At 35.6% G+C, this 16404-nt stretch overlaps 2 pseudogenes; both read right to left on the reverse strand.

Moving 5' to 3' along the window:
* Nucleotides 1-7711: 7711 nt before the first annotated feature.
* LOC149913036 (uncharacterized) lies at nt 7712-8774 on the reverse strand (annotated as a pseudogene).
* A 192-nt stretch (nt 8775-8966) lies between these two features.
* LOC149913037 (uncharacterized) lies at nt 8967-9719 on the reverse strand (annotated as a pseudogene).
* Between the last annotated feature and the right edge of the window lie 6685 nt (nt 9720-16404).

Below are 16404 nucleotides of genomic sequence, written 5' to 3' on the forward strand. Positions count from 1 at the left end.
AATTATTTTTCAGTTTTATTAAGAAGTGCAGTAAACTGCCAGAACAAAGCTTTGGTCTCATGTTGAAACCTACATCACATTCCAAATTCATAATGTGTAAATAAATAATTTTAAGGAAGTTTACATGAAAACAACCTTGAATATGCTAAGTTACATACAAAAATGTTTTGCTTCTAAATAATTTTGGGAATTCAGAATGTTTTTTTTCCATGGAAGAACACAAGTTATTAAGAACTTTGCTGTTCACTTATGGACTGTTGAGACTGTCTGCGTAGAGCATGTAATTGGAAAAAAATATGAGTCATAATACCTTCAAATAATTAGCTTTCCACTTTGCTACTAGAAAATCATGGGCCATTATCATTTCATTTAGGATGGGTATTTGTATTGGATTTAGAATAAAGCTAGACTGACATTTTGAAGAGAAATGTATTTACATATGACAAAATGCATTCAACAAGTCTGTTTACTTTCCAGATATTCTTTCACTGTCTGTCTCACATATAAACCATGGCTCCTGGTGCAAGGCTTTATCTAATCCCCTCTATAGACAGTGTGGTCCATAAATCATATGACAACTTTTTGTTAGTTGAGATTCTGAGATGAAGATAAGGTATAGCACATTTCATACAGGATCACAAGTTCTAAGGCTGACCTATATTCTCCTAAATGAAAGATTATACCTATAACTGCTGTACCACCTTGTTGGAGGTTTACGGTTTTGAACTGCATTTATCACTTATATAAGGCTGCACAATCAGCCATATAGCTATTGCTTTTATCATCTCATGTTTAAAAAAAAAAAAAAAAAAAATCTTTTTTTTTTTTTTGCCTTCTCATTTTGTATGTATATATATATTTTTTTCATATATGAAGTAGATATTAGAAATATGTGATAAATATACATTTGAGATCATATATTTGAAATCATATTTCCAAAATACAACTTTGTAATAGAATGTTGGTATCAGAACACAAAAGCCTTCAGTTCTTTTCTACTTTTCATCTTCTGTTTAAGTGCCTATTATTTTACTCACTGGATTTTCCCCTTGCTTTCAAGTGGTTTACCGCAGCGATCTTTAATTATATATAAAAATAAAATTATTTATTGTCTCTATTTGTATGTGAATAGAAGTACACACTGAAAGAGCACTAACTGGTAGAACTCCTTGAATTTTTTGATTTGAAGAGAGCTTGCTAACTTTCCCCCTGAAACATCAACTCAATGCTTTATATATTTTTTGATATGTGGAAACTCACTGATTAGTGATAATATTAGTAGCTAAAATAACAGTGTAGAAATGGTAGACAGCTTAATTTGCTCACTTACAACTGATTATGAAAAAATTAATTACTAGTCAAAGCAAAAAAAATACATTAAACAGCCTAGTGTTTTACTAAAACCAGAAACCCTGTCAATTAATCAAATTTTTAATACTGAAGAGCTAAGAAACAGAATTTCAGCTTTTCCATTAATACAATTTGATGACAAAATTTTAACAGTAATAAATTTATATCTTAATGAACTTTTTTCTATTTTCTATTCTAAATTTGGGTAAAATGCAACAAATAATAAGTAAGAAAAATAAGTAAATATGTAAATGGATAAGCACAAAAACTACTTTACAGGACACTTTCACTTATGTTTGTCTTTAGCTGTTGTTATTTATCCTTAGTTATCTGCAAATAATCTTATAGACCAGTATTAATCACCAAGAGAATAGTAAACAAAAGAAAACTGTGGAGAAATAAGGAAAAAAATAAATTATTTGAACAGAAGCCTCATTATGTTTTCAAAAATTTTGAAGGATTTCTTTTTTTTTTTTTTCTTTTAAATTCAGAACATTAACATGATTTTTCTTTTCTTTTTTTTTTTTTTCCCCTCTTTTCTAACTTTCTGTTTGCCTTTCTTTTTTGCTCCTTCCTTCCTTCCTTCCTTCCTTCCTTCCTTCCTTCCTTCCTTCCTTCCTTCCTTCCTTCTTTCTTTCTTTCTTTCTTTCTTTCTTTCTTTCTTTCTTTCTTTCTTTCTTTCTTTCTTTCTTTCTTTCTTTCTTTCTTTCTCTCTCTCTCTCTCTCTCTCTCTCTCTCTCCCTTTCTCTTTTTTCCTTTCCTTTTCTTTCTTTTTTTTTTTTTTCTTTTTTCTTTTTTTCTTTTTTTCCTTCTTTCTTTCTCTTTTAACTATTCCATCTATGGAATGACTCCTAGCTATGTTAATTTGGCCATTAAAAAAAATATATGTCTAAAATAATAAGATATCTGTTGCTCTTAAAGTAATAACAAAATAACAGGGGCACAGAATTACAGGAGTTGGAAGGAACCTCCAGAAATCATAGAATCCAATTGCCCTGCTAATGCAGGTACCACAGCTAGGCATCCAGACAGGTCTTGGATATCTTCATAGAAGTCTCCACAGCATCTCTGGGCAACCCGTTGCAATGCTCCATCACCCTTACTATAAAGAAGCTCCTCTGCATGTTAATATGAAACTTCCTACGTACAAGTTTCAGGCCATTACTTCTTGTCCTATCTCTACACACTACTGGGAAGAGCTTGGCCTCATTCATTTGCCTTAGATATTTATAAACATCTATCAGTTCCCCTTTCAGACTACTTTTTTCAAGGCTGAACAGACTTAGGTCACCCAGCCTTTCTCAGAAGGGAGATGCTCCAAGCCCTGTATCATCTTTGTGGCCCTCTGCTGGACTCCTTCTAGGAGACTCCTGTATGTTTTGAACTGGAAAGCTCATAACTCGATGCATTATTCTAAATGTGGCCTCACCGGGGTATAGTAGAGCTGGAGGATCATCTACTTTGACCTGCTGGCCATGCTCTTTTTAAGACACCCCAAGATACCACTGATCTTCTTGGCCACAAGGACACACTGCCGGTTCATGGCCAACACCTGGTTATACACCAGGACTCAAAAGTCCTTCTCCTCAGAGTCAACTCCATGTCATCCACTAACCTGTACTAATGCATGCAGTTATTCCTCCCCCAGGTGCAAGATCTTGTTAAACCTCATCAGGTTCCTCCTTACCCACCTCTCCAATCTGTACAGGTCTTGTTGAATGCAGCCTTCCAGCATCTTGGCCACTCGCCCAGCTTTGTACCATCAGCAAAATTCCTGACAGTGGACTCTATCCTTTCATCCAGGTCACTGATGAAGATGTTGAACAAGACTGTACCCAGGAACAACTCCTGGGGAGCATTGCTGGTTGCAAACCTCCAACTATACTCTGGATATTTCCATGTAAACTACAAGTGATACAAACAGTGAAATAACACTGCTTAATAGAGCAAATTAAATAAGTTTTATTTAAATATATTTTATTTAAATAATTAAATAAAATAAGGTTTAGGTGCTTAAAATATTGATTTGAAGCTCTTTGGTTTATTTCATACTTTTGCTGCTAAAAAAAGTGTTAACTGAAAAACCAACTAAACCAGCAAATCTATGATAAAAGGATATAGAGTATCAAAGATTTTATCCTAGGCAGCATGCCTGAAATAACTGATAATCATATATGTAACAACAGGAATCATGTATCAGTAATAAGCAACAATGTTGAATATTACTTAATCCAATTTCCCACACTGATGAAATCTTTCAGATACTCTGGACAACTTGTTTGAGTGCTTTGACATGCATACAAAATAGAAGTGCTGCCTAATGTCCAAATGGAACTTCCTGCATTACAGTTTGTTCCTGTTGCCTGTTGTCCTGGTAATGGACATTCCTCTGCCTGGCTCGGTCCTCTCTGCAGCCTCTTTTTAGGCATTAATATATTTTGACAAGAACCCCCTTGAGCCTCTTTTTCTTCAAACTGAACAAGCCCCATTTCTTTCAGCATCTCCTCACAGTAGAGCTGCTTTGATAACCTTGGTGGCCTTCCTCTGGACTTTTTATAGTGTGTCCATGTATTGTATTTGGGAGGGCAGTTGTGGACACAGTCCTCTAGGTTTGGCCTCATCAAAGCTGAGTGAAGGGGAAGGAGCCCCTCTCTTGACCTGCTGTCAATATTTTGCCTGGTGTAGCCAAGAGTAAGGTTAGCCACCTTAGCAGCAAGGGCACACTGATAACCTATGTTCAACTTCTTGTCAACAAGAACTTCTAAATTCTTTCCTTCTAGGATGCTCTCCAGCTGGGTGGTTACCAGCATGCACTGTTGTGCAGGATTGTTTTCTCTCCTGGTACAGGACTCTTCATTTCTCATCAGTGGACGTCGTCGTGAGGTTCATGCCAGACAGTTTTTTCCAGTTTGTCAAGGTTCATCTGGCTGGCAGCATGACTCACTGATGTATCAACAATTCCCCTCATTTTCTGTTATCTATAATCTTTCTCTGCCCCACCAAAATCCCCCTCCTACGCCCTCTTTGTTTCTCTTCAGAAAATTCTTTAGTCAAGTCACTGAACAGAGCTGTACAGGAAAATCAAACCTATGATAAGAGATAGTCGTTTGTATAACAAACAAGTTATTTCTGGTTGTATTTTTACTTTTGAAATGATATATTTCAGTTCTTATTTCAGAGATAGGAAGAAATGCACACATGTAAACATACGTCCTCAATCTTTTTCTCTCTGAGGAAAACAACAACAACAACAACAACAACAACAACAACAACAAAAAACTGTTCTCCCACTAGGACTTCAAGATAAATAGATAAAACATGCAACAGATTATATTATCAAATAATGCACTTAGATAATGTCTTATAATGTCTTTAACACTGCAAAGGATTTGAAAAATATAAGAACCAAAAGAAATTTATTTGCATGTGACAAATTGCAATGAATTACATCTTGTTAAAAAAAAAAAAAAAAATCTATCTAGAGGTCATTTTGCGTGCTGTTAGTCAATCAAAAGACAGAATAGCTACTAGAGGAAGCAGGACATGGTAATACTGTAATGCTACAATACAGTGAAAAACAGAATAAGGCACGGTGACAAGGCTAGCAGCATTTATACATCTGCAGCAGACCAGAAGCAATTTTATTCTTTACTTTCTTAGTAATTGAAAAAGATACCATAAGAGGGACTATAGCTGAAAATCTTTTACTTTCTTGGAGCTGGTGGAAGAATCAAAAGTCAAAATAATAATAATAACTTGTTTCTGTTGTTTGTAAGGGGAGATTTTTTTTGCTATTTCCTTTTCATTTGTAATGCTTTTTCTCTATGCTTGACATTTCTGTACAATCCACTTAGTAACATTTAAAAAATGGGATTACAGTTGAAATAGTTTCCAGTTCTGGCATGAACAATACATAAGATATTAAATGCCTGTCTATCAGAATTTCTGAGTTATCCAACTAGTTCTAGTAATTACAGACGTTAATTCATTGTTTACTTAAGTCATTGTTATACTTAAGTTTTTCTGAACACATTTAGATATCACATAATTCAATAGAAGATAATTTACTGGCTATCAGGGATGAAATCTCCATGTTTGCTTTGTTCTGATTATTTGTTACAGAATATGTGGAGCTACCTGGAAGAATTGCAGTGTGGTTGAACTTGGTTGGCATATACAATCCTGCTCATGCAGGATCAGCAACAGCAGGTTGTTAACGTCTGTGTCCAGACAGATTAAAATACTTTCAGGGATGGAATTTCACAACCTCTCTGAGCAACCCATTCCAGGGTACTACCCAAGCACTACATTAATAAAAATTTGCTCTCATATTATCTGAATTTCTTCTATTTTTGTTAGTGCCCATTGCATCTTATTGGACATCACTAGGAATTTCTGGCCCCACTTTCTTTATTACTCCACATATATGCATATTTATACACACAAGTAAGTTGTTTCATGAGACTTCTTTAGGCTAAACCCTGCCAATCCTAGACCTCATTTCATATAATAGATATCGCAGTCCTTTCATCATTTTCATGGGCCTTTTCTGAACTCACTCCAGTATATTCATGACTCTCTTATCCTGAACAGCACATCATTGGACCTGGCAACCAAATGTGTCTCATCAGTGCTAAGTCAGGAGAAATGTTCACCTCACAGGAAGTCTTTGACTCAGTCTTTTCAGTGTCCTTTGTCACCAGGATCCTTATTTCATTAAGCAGTGGGCCCACATTTTCCTTTGCCTTCCTTTTTCTTCTGATGTACCTGTAGAAATTATTTTATTGCCCATCATATTCCTCACCTGTTGCCCTCCAGGTGAGCTTTGGCTTTTCTAACCTCATTTCAATATGTTTGAATGGTGTGTCTATGTTCTTTCCATGTTACCTGTCCTTCAGTATATTGCATTTTCTAGACTTAGTTTTGTTAGGATCTCCATGTACATCTAATGAAGATTACATGTTTTGTAAGAGTGACATATATTTTGTCAGAAGATGAGGAAAAAAGAACATGAAAAATAACATAATGCGTGCAAAATTTGGAAGGTCCAATAAATGGGGAATCAGCAAAATCATTAGCAGTATCCTCTGAGGGGCATGGGAAGTAAAAACCTAAGCTGCTGAGTTGGTGGATGACAAGTGAAATTTCCTACCCAAAATGGATTTCATGGAAATTTTCAGTTCAGAATGTCATTGTAAACTGGTAATATAGAAAAAGAATCTAAAGGAAAAAGCCAATGCAGATATTAACAAGCAGATAGAGCAGATTTGTTTTTATTTATTTATTTATTTATTTATTTATTTATTTATTTATTTTCCCTGCCTTAATGCAACTATAAAACTATTTCTATTCGGTATCTGCTTGAAAAATTAAAATGGTATCTTCCCCCCTCCCCCCCCCCCCCTCCCCCCGAGTGCTACTCATTTTGTTTACAAGGTTTATATTCTAATTAAAAGATAATTTTAGAAATTGAATATACTTTTAGCAGATTTCTCTGCATGAAAACAGATAATTTTCCTTCAAACCCCTGCTCATCTTGGAGTACAAGTTTCTGCAGTTGTTTCAGTTTCATCAGATCTTAACGCTTCACTGAGTTTGCTGATCCTCAGAAGAAGCTGCAAAATGCAAAACTGACTATAAACACTGTCAATTAATTGATATGTTTGGTTTATTCCACATTTTCCTTTTCTCTGTAAGTTTTAGATGTTATGCTTATGAAATGACTGATCTAATGCAAGGAAATATGTAATAAGCATTTCCAAACCGGATCATAAGCAAAATATATTATTTTTTCTTCTACATTCATTTGAGATAAATGCTTTTTAAAATAATATGTTGTTTTGTTTTTATTTATTTAGTAAATGTGACCACACTTAAATTGTCATTGTTTATCATTATGTGTAGTGTTTCCGCGTAGGAAACCCCCTGTTCCTCACATTCCTATGGCCTAGCCAGGGTTCATGCCATTCCCGCTATGCAACAACCATTTCACCACGAACACACCAATGTGATGTTAGGCAAAACGGTATTTATTGCAAGTGAAACAGCAACCTATATACTTTACATGCTTATCTATGTTCCTACGTCCATGTGCATTTACTCGTGTCTAGTACGTCTACGCCCCCAAGCGTGGGTCACGTCTCTTATCACAGAGCAGGGGTCCTATCATGCCACAGCCCGATACCCCATTATCGCCTACTGCAACATCTCCCCCTCCCCATGCTCGGTAAAGCCTTGCCCTGTTACAGCGTAATACTTACATACCGCCTAATAACCTAGCATAGGTTATACAAATGATTATATGTTGCGTTCCTTACAATCTCTCACGTAGCTTAAGATACTCCAATCGTTGGTCAAAAGTTCACTCTATCATGTGTCGCAAGCGGCATTGCATGTGCCAAATTTTCACATATCGTATGACTACAAGCACTAAACAAACTACTGTTAGAGTTAATATGATCACAACTGGGTGCAGAATGGCATTAAACACTCCTCTTGCTGTAACCACCCAAGAAGCACTTCTCACCAATGATGTTCTCCGACCTTCTTTATCCTTTCTAGGACGCAATGTATCTCTTTCGTATCATGGTGAACAGTGATCAAGGTTTTCTGTCCATTGTTCCGAATGTGTCATAGCAACTGGTACAGGTCGTCATGTCACAGCAGTTTCCTCACTAAATCAAGATCCATTCCAATAGGTGTTGGTAATAAGTCCCAAATCAATGTGTAATTAGACTGCAATAACTGAAGTGATGTAACTGGAGGTGTATAATTAAAATCACACCCTATGATATTAGTAAAATTACAAGTACAGAGATTTAAATAATTACCGGTATCCATAGTAATATTATCTACGAGTATAGAATTACAAGGGGTCCTCATACAAACACATCCGTCCCCAATATATACAAGCACTGTTTCCAGTACCTCATTGAGATGAATCTCAAAATGGCAGATGTTCTGTTTAGTATCAAGACAAATGTCTTGAGCGCTGGGAGTGTTATTACCTTCACAAACAAAGCCTCATTGTTCCCATACAGCACATGAGCTAACATCTACGGTTTGCCATTTTTCCCCTTTTCTCCAAGCCCATTCTCAATGTTCTATTGGATAAAGTATAACCCCATCATGACTCAATCCCAACGCAATAATTGGGTATATTGTGTCTACTGAAGCATCTCATTTAGCACAAGTGTTGTCATATTGGCTTGTTTTGCAGACCAACATGCCAGTCTTTCTATTTGGGTTAAAGCTGCTGCTGCTGAAACACCAGGCGCGAAGAATGAAGTGAAGATGCGTGCTGTGATGCTCCACAACTTAACTTCATCATTACACTCAGGTTCCAGACTTACATCGCGGCAACGCCTATTAGGATGTAAGCTATGAGACACACTAAGCCAGCCAGTGTGATTTGGAGCAAGCATCGTTAGCTTCCTTAAGTAACACAGGTCACTGAGGGGGTTCTTTGGGATACCCTGCCAGGCTCTATCTCCACATATTGGCTGCATCGAAAACACAGCCCCCGTTGCTGCAGAGATCTTTGTTGTCACAGGCCAATATACTGGATAATTTCTCCCGGGGTGTTAAGCATTCTTGGGGCGGCCCGCAACAGTGCCTTAATGTTTCCTCCCAGGACTAACTACCCCTTCATCCACTGAACTGTTGCTCGAGCTATTGCCCTTGGGTGTAATCAAAGATAGTAGGCCCTGCCCCCTGTTCGCATTGCACGGGCCTTTTGTCTGGTCCCTCCCCGTGCAGGCAGTAAGCTGATCCACCCATGTGGGTCGCAGCCTCCTCCGCTCCCATGAGCCAAGGTGCACTGATGCAATTCAGATAAAGGATACAACGTTTCACATTTCACCCGACCGGACTGGGTATGGCGGCGGGGAGTGAGTTAGCGAACATCCGCTATCTTGTTATCTGTCTTCTTTCGGACTGGGTACCATTGGTTCAGCCAGCACCGTCTTACCAACAGTCGTTGGCAGCTCTGTCTCCTCTTGGCCACTGTAAACAACTGCTTCTGAGCCCCCTCCAGATATCCCCAGGTCCTGTGTCCCGCCCCTGTCGCCTAAACCTGGAAGCAGCCGAGCTTCTGCCGATACCTTTCCTTCCTCTCTGGCTGCTTTGAGAGCACCCAAATGTAAGCCCCAAGTTTTAAGCTCAATGCCCTTTTGAGCGCTCATTGCATGGTGCGTGAGCACCGTGGTGAGAAAGTCCCACCTCTGATGGTTGAGAAAATCAGAGGGGGAGTGTATCTCCCCCTCCTGCTCCAGGCGGGAAAGAACGGCAGCTATCTCCTTCCTAGAAGGAGGGTGCTTTCTGCAATATTCTTTGCAAAATTGCAAAAGTACCTTAATAACAGATTCCATGATCAGCGCCCCACCGTCCCCTCGGGTTTCTGCACTGTAGAGATAAGCCGCACCATCATCCCCATGGTATTCGGTGGTCTAAGAGGCGCCCCACCGTCCTCTTGGGTTTACTGTGCCAAAGATATTTTTGAGCCGGGCAACATAGGAACGTGCCTCACACGGGGCACCAGATGTTTCCTCATAGGAAACCCCCTGTTCCTCACGTTCGTATGGCCTAGCCAGGGTTCACGCCATCCCCGCTATGCAACAACCATTTCACCACGAACACACCAATGTGATGTTAGGTAAAATGGCGTCTATTGCAAGTGAAACAGCAACCTATATACTTTACATGCTTATCTATGTTCCTACGTCCATGTGCATTTACTTGTGTCTAGTACGTCTATGCCCCCAAGCGTGCGTCATGTCTCTTATCACAGAGCAGGGGAGGTCCTATCACGTCACAGCCTGATACCCCATTATTGCCTACTGCAAGTGTAGCTAGTCCTTTTTGTACGTGAAAGCATGCAAAAATAAAATTAATAAAAATAATTTAGGCTAGTCAAATTATTTAACAGTCACCGTGTAAAAATATTTACTTAGTGCTTCCAGATAATGCTGATTAAAGTGAGATAAAGTTCTGAATTCAGTTCTATACTTTTTTTTAGGAATTGCACTTTTCTTGAAGTGTTCAATATGAAACTTCATTTTGACCACAATAGGAAAAATCCCTCATCTGCACTGAAATTAGAAAACTTTACTTTTTTTTTCTGGTATTTAGAAAAGGCTAATAAGTCAAAATATCTTACAGATTACTGAAACTGTGTCACCATCTTCAGTTTTCACAATAGAAAAAAAGAAAAAAAAATTCTTCACAGTTTTGCCTTTCATTGCTGATCCCAGAAATATGGATAAAGGCACCTTAAAGATATGTTTATTTATTTATTTATTTTAAACAAAGGTTTAATATTGCATTCTCCATTCATCAGTTAATAGCATTGAAGCCCCACCTCATTGCACCAAGTGTACTGTGTATAGTTTTCACCATACTAGAACTAAAAATTTGACTCATGGTACAAAAGATGGGGGAAAAAAATAAAGGTTTATTAGCTTGTGTAATAAATTGAAATGCTGTCTTACTGCTTTCAAAAACTCAAATTGCAAAAGCAGCGAAAAGCATAAAGCAGAGGTCAACAGCTGCTTGTTGACTTAATTGCAAAAAAGAACAGATGTTCCTATATCCATCAAATAATAATGAATAAGCAACTGAAAACCCATGTAAAGCAATAGATACGCTTGCTTATGTGTTGCTCCAGACCAAAGAAATGTCCTACTTCTGGTCTACTTTTTTTTTCTAAAGTTTATTCATAACAATAATTGACTGCTTTTGTTACAAGTCTTCTTTTCATTTTGTGTGGAAAAATGTCGGATACAATAACTAGAACAATAATTGCACGTTGAAAGTTATGTAGGTCACAAAATAAAGTTCTGAATAACAAAGCTGAACAAATTATTTCATAATCGGTCTATCAGAAAATGAAATAATGAAATAAAAGATTAAGTGCGGAGTAAGTAGTCTTTCTTTTTTTTTTTTTTTTTTTTTCCCCCCTGCTAAAATTGAAGTAATCTTTGATTATGAAATAATTCTTGTTTGATAATTAGTCATTATCCAAGCCTGGGTAATTTCACAAAACCAAGCCTTTGAACTCTGTCTTTAATTCCTTTTTGCAGTGGTTTCACTATACTCTACAACATCTAGAGTATCCAGGAGACCTTATTGCTCTCTACAACCACGTGATGGGAGGTTGTGGTGAGGTGAGAGTCAGCCTCGTCTCCTGTGTAACTAGCGATAGAACTATAGGCAATGGCCTCATGTTGCACTAGGGGAGATTCAGGTTGGACACTGGGAAAAATTCTCCAATAGAGGGATTAGCTGCTGGAGTGAGCTGCCCAAAGGGGTGGTTGGGTCACTATCTTTTAAGAAATGTTTATATGTTGTACTAAGCAACATGTTTTAGTAGGGAAATGTTGGTGATATGTGGATGGTTGGAGTGGATTGTCTTGGATGTCTTTTCCAACTTTGGTGATTCTCTGATTCTATATGGCTTGAAGTGTTCAGACTAAAATAGAGAAGTCTTTCAGGAGATCATATGTATAAATATTTGATCCATAATACATATCCATGTGTATAAACTCCTGCTAGCATTATGTGGAGAAGATGGAACCAGACTGTTCTCAGTGATACTAAGTAGCAGGCATAGTAGAAATGCAGAAAATGAGAAAGATTAAAAATTACATCTGAATATAAGAAAAATATTTTTTCCAGTGAAAGTGAGAAAAAGTTAAACAGATTGCCCGAGAGGTTGTGGAGTCTCCACTCTTAGAGATATTCAAGTCTATCTGGACACAACCCTCAGAAACATGTTCTAGCTAATGCTGCTCTAAGCAGAAAGTTGGAATAGTTCTCCAAATACACCAAATAATTTTTTTCATTCTGTGATTCTATGAAGTGCTAGTAGAGTGACATAACCATAGCTGTTATAATCTAGTTAATGCAGCCAAGGATAGTTTGTCTTCAGTGAGTTCAGAATTATACAATAAAATTATCACTAGCGATGGAAAACTCTTCCAAGGCATGTAAGATAGATATACTGTCAATAAGCTAACTCCAAAATGCATTTTCCTCAAACCACTTTTCTGCTTCTCTCGCATGGAGAGTGTTTGCTGTTGTAATTCATCAATTCTGGTCCTGTATTTTTCTGCTGAATACTACCCGGAATAGAAGTATATTTTCCTGCATGTATTAAGAAGTTTGGGGGTTTAAAATTCCCAGTTCATAGTGTTATTAACAGAGCCAGTAGTCAAAGTGGCAATGAATAACAGCATCAAACCACTTTCCCTAGAATTCCAAGGAGCAGTGTATACTTAAAAATTATAATGAGCTGAATTTTGGGGCCCAACATGACTTGTGTGATCATATCCAAATTTATGATACTGCGTGATATGTGTTTGACATTCATGGACTATTAGATTCCTTGAACCAGAAATTATTGTATTTAAAAGAATGTTAAGGACTGAAATAGGTCCTAGAATATCTGTCTCATTTTCTAGACAGTGTTATTTGCAACAGAACCCTAAGGCATAATAATGTATAATTTACATTATCATGGACTGAATAAGTGACTAAGTAAAAACTGTCAAATTATATTGTTGTTTTTAATATAAATGCACATCCCGTTCTCTCAGTAAGACATGAATTGTAATTTCATGCTGTAAAACTTCACAATACAGAGAATTGATCATTAGATTTCCATTTGTTAAGGCAGCAATATAAGGAGAATACAATCAGATCTATAGTAATTTATCATTTTGTATGTCCTAGACTATGACAACTTTAAAAACATGTTTTGAAGAACAAGATAGTAATTATATAAAATACTTTGTAGAACTACTGTTAAAGAAAACACTTTCTGAAGTGATAATTATTCACTTATGTTCAACATGACTTGTACATCTCAATATATCATCCTTTGTACTTTTCTAAACTCCTTTTTTATTTTTTTTTTTGTAATTTTTTTAAGTTTGCTCTGTTTTAAAGTAAATTGTTCTCAGAATTGACTCAATTGCATTTTAGTAAGTAGAGCTAAACATTTGCACTTTACTTTTTTCAATATTTTTTTGAAAAAATAAAGTGTGAAAAATATCAAATTCACTGAACACTAAGATAATCTATTGATAATTTTTATATTTAGCAAAATAATTTTCTAGATGAGTAGAACATTTCCTTTTACAGCAAGTTGTTAGAGATGTAAGCTAGTGTGAAATTAAGGTGAGCAGTAATTAATTATTCCTTATTAATTTTGATTTCAACTTTAATATTACCGGATTTTGACTTATTTTCTCAAATTTACATTCAGAAGGATGGATTTCTTTAAATTTTCCATCAGCCTTCACATAAGCTTCTAGATTATCCAGAACCCATGTAACAAATTTTATGTTAATTATTAGGATCACTAGGGAAGAATAGCCATCAGTAAGACACATTTTTACTACTGAAAGCAAAGCAGAAGATTATCTATGCTGTAGTCAGAAACAAGAACCGATTTGTAAAATAGATTACCTGAAAGCAAATGTATTAAATACTGTATCTAGTACAGTAAATACGTAATGGCCCTTTTCTTTATAAGCTGCTGTTAGAGGATTATAGCATTATTACCATAAAAAATATTCCATATTACTTATAGTATGTTATTATAAATCAAGAACAAATAAAGGACAATTCATCTGAGTATTTTCCTTTGCTTTCATTCCCCCACCCTCCGCCTTTTTGTTTGTTTGCTTGTTTGTTTTATAATATAGATTTTATCAGTACTTTGGTCTACAGCACTTACATACGTATTATATTTGTAGGTATATATATAAATGTGCTACATACATATAGAAATGCTTTTATATTATACAATATATGAAATAAATTATTTATTTATAAATTAATAATTAAATCATAATTTTGAGGTTGGATAGCAAATAACAGTAATATTATATATAGTGTATCAGTGTGTATATATATATACTCATATATATACATAAATGATGTTATTTGATTGTTTGCTACTTGACTGCAAAATTGTTATTTTGGCAAATTAAAATAAGCAGTATTTACGTTAGTAACCATAAAAATTAAGCTTTTTCTTTCCATTCTTTTCACGTAGATTCTGGGATCAAGTCTTTTTTTTTTTTTTTTTTTTTTTTTAATAATATTTTTGTTATTTTTCTTCAATATTTTCTGATTTCTCTGGCTTGGTTTCATTTGTTAGCTTTATTCTATCACCATTATTTTTCAGGTGTTTTGTTTGTTTTTTTCTTTTGGATCACATCAAGACATATGTATGTTCTTCAATTATAAAGATTTTACCTATACAAAAATATGACATACCTCTACAGCATTATATATGCATAACAATAATAAAGTATTATAAAATTATATAGTAATATAATAATATAGCATAGTATATAGCAATATAATTATGTTAAAACAATATATAGTTTACACATGCAAATGTTGATAGTACAAGAATGAATGATTTTAAACTAAAAGAGAGGAGATTTAGATTAGCTAATAGGAAGAAATTATTTACAGAGAAGTTGATGAGGTTCTGGAACATGTTACCCAGATAAACTGTGAATATGCCGCTCCCTGGAAGTGTTTAAGGCCATGATGGATACCTCCCCGGGCAGCCTAATCTAGTACTAACAAGTCTGCTCAGAGCAGAGCAGTTGGAATTAGGTGATCTTGATAGACTCTTCCAACACTATGAAGGGTTGAAGTATGAAGTATGATCCTATGGTATTTATATCCTATCCATAGTATGATCCCATGATATTTTCTGGTAATTTGTATAAGTCTTGTAATAGATAATCATTTATTCATTGCAGCTGAATTTACATGCTCTTATCTAATTAAAGTTGTGATTAAGAATTTAAGTAAGGTTCCCAAGGAGAGTTCTTAAGTATGCCAGATGTTCCTGATTGAAGAACAGTGAAGATTAATAGTTCTGTATTTTCTTTTGATCCATATTTTTACCTATTATGTACCTGTCTCTTACTCTGCTTCTTCAGTCTATGACTTCTCAGTTTCATGCAGTAAAATTCCTGCTCTGCTGCTTCTTCTGCACCTCTCTGAAATGCACTTTGGAACTTCTGAATAAAAGGTCTATTGCCTTATACATTAGTGTAAATTCTTAACTTGTGATTGGCTGATTGCAATCAAGAGCTTTAATAGTTTATCTGGCAGACATTCCTTTAAAAAATTGGAATCAGAATTGTGGACCAAGTCAGTAATAATTTTGAAAAGGAAAAAAAAAAAAAAAAAAAAAAAGACAAATAGGTATCTGTATAGTTGGCATATACATGTATCATATTGATATTGAGATATATATAAATCAGAGTAAGTCAAGTACTTAAAGCAGTCTACCTGTACTGCTGTCAAACAAGAAAAGAAAACAGAGGAAACCTTTCCCTATCGTATTTGTTGATGGTTAATTTCCATCAGAATCTCTCATTCGTTACCTTCAGTTGCTATCCTATTGAAAGATAAGTTGAAAGATAGAAGGAATCTAAATAAAAGATAATGAAGAAAAACAGAATATGATGACAGTCTTATGATTTCTGAGATATAGAATATGAAAAAAAACCAAACTTATTATAATTTGATGGGATGGAGAAAATCAGAGTGTGTTGCATTATATGGAGCAGGAAAAAGACAGAGGATCACAGAGAAAAAGAAAAAAAATCAACAATAAGTTCAGAGTCTGACAGGAGGTAGAGTGGGAATTCATTACACAAGGGTAGGACTGGGATAAGGAAAAAAAAAAACAAAAACAAACAAATAAACAAAAACAGGATGAAGACAAGCAAAAATTAGCAATCAAGAATAATTTTGCACGTCCTAAAATTTTAAGATCTTATCCATATATTCATAATATTTTTCTGCTGCAGAATACACCATAAGACCACATGTATCCCTTTCACCATCAAAATGATAGAGAAATATCAGGAGGATAGGGAAAGGTAGATTTCTGAGTGGAGTATAAGGAGAAAAGATAGGAGGATAAAAAACCAAAGGGAATTGAGGCTGGGGACTTCAGTTACAAAGAGGACATAAAGAAATAAACAGGGATGTTGTTTTGGAGTGGAGAAAGATCTT

Source organism: Phasianus colchicus, chromosome Z (genome assembly GCF_987193195.1).
Source record: "Phasianus colchicus chromosome Z, bPhaCol1.hap1.1, whole genome shotgun sequence".
Taxonomy (NCBI): Eukaryota; Metazoa; Chordata; class Aves; order Galliformes; family Phasianidae; genus Phasianus; species Phasianus colchicus.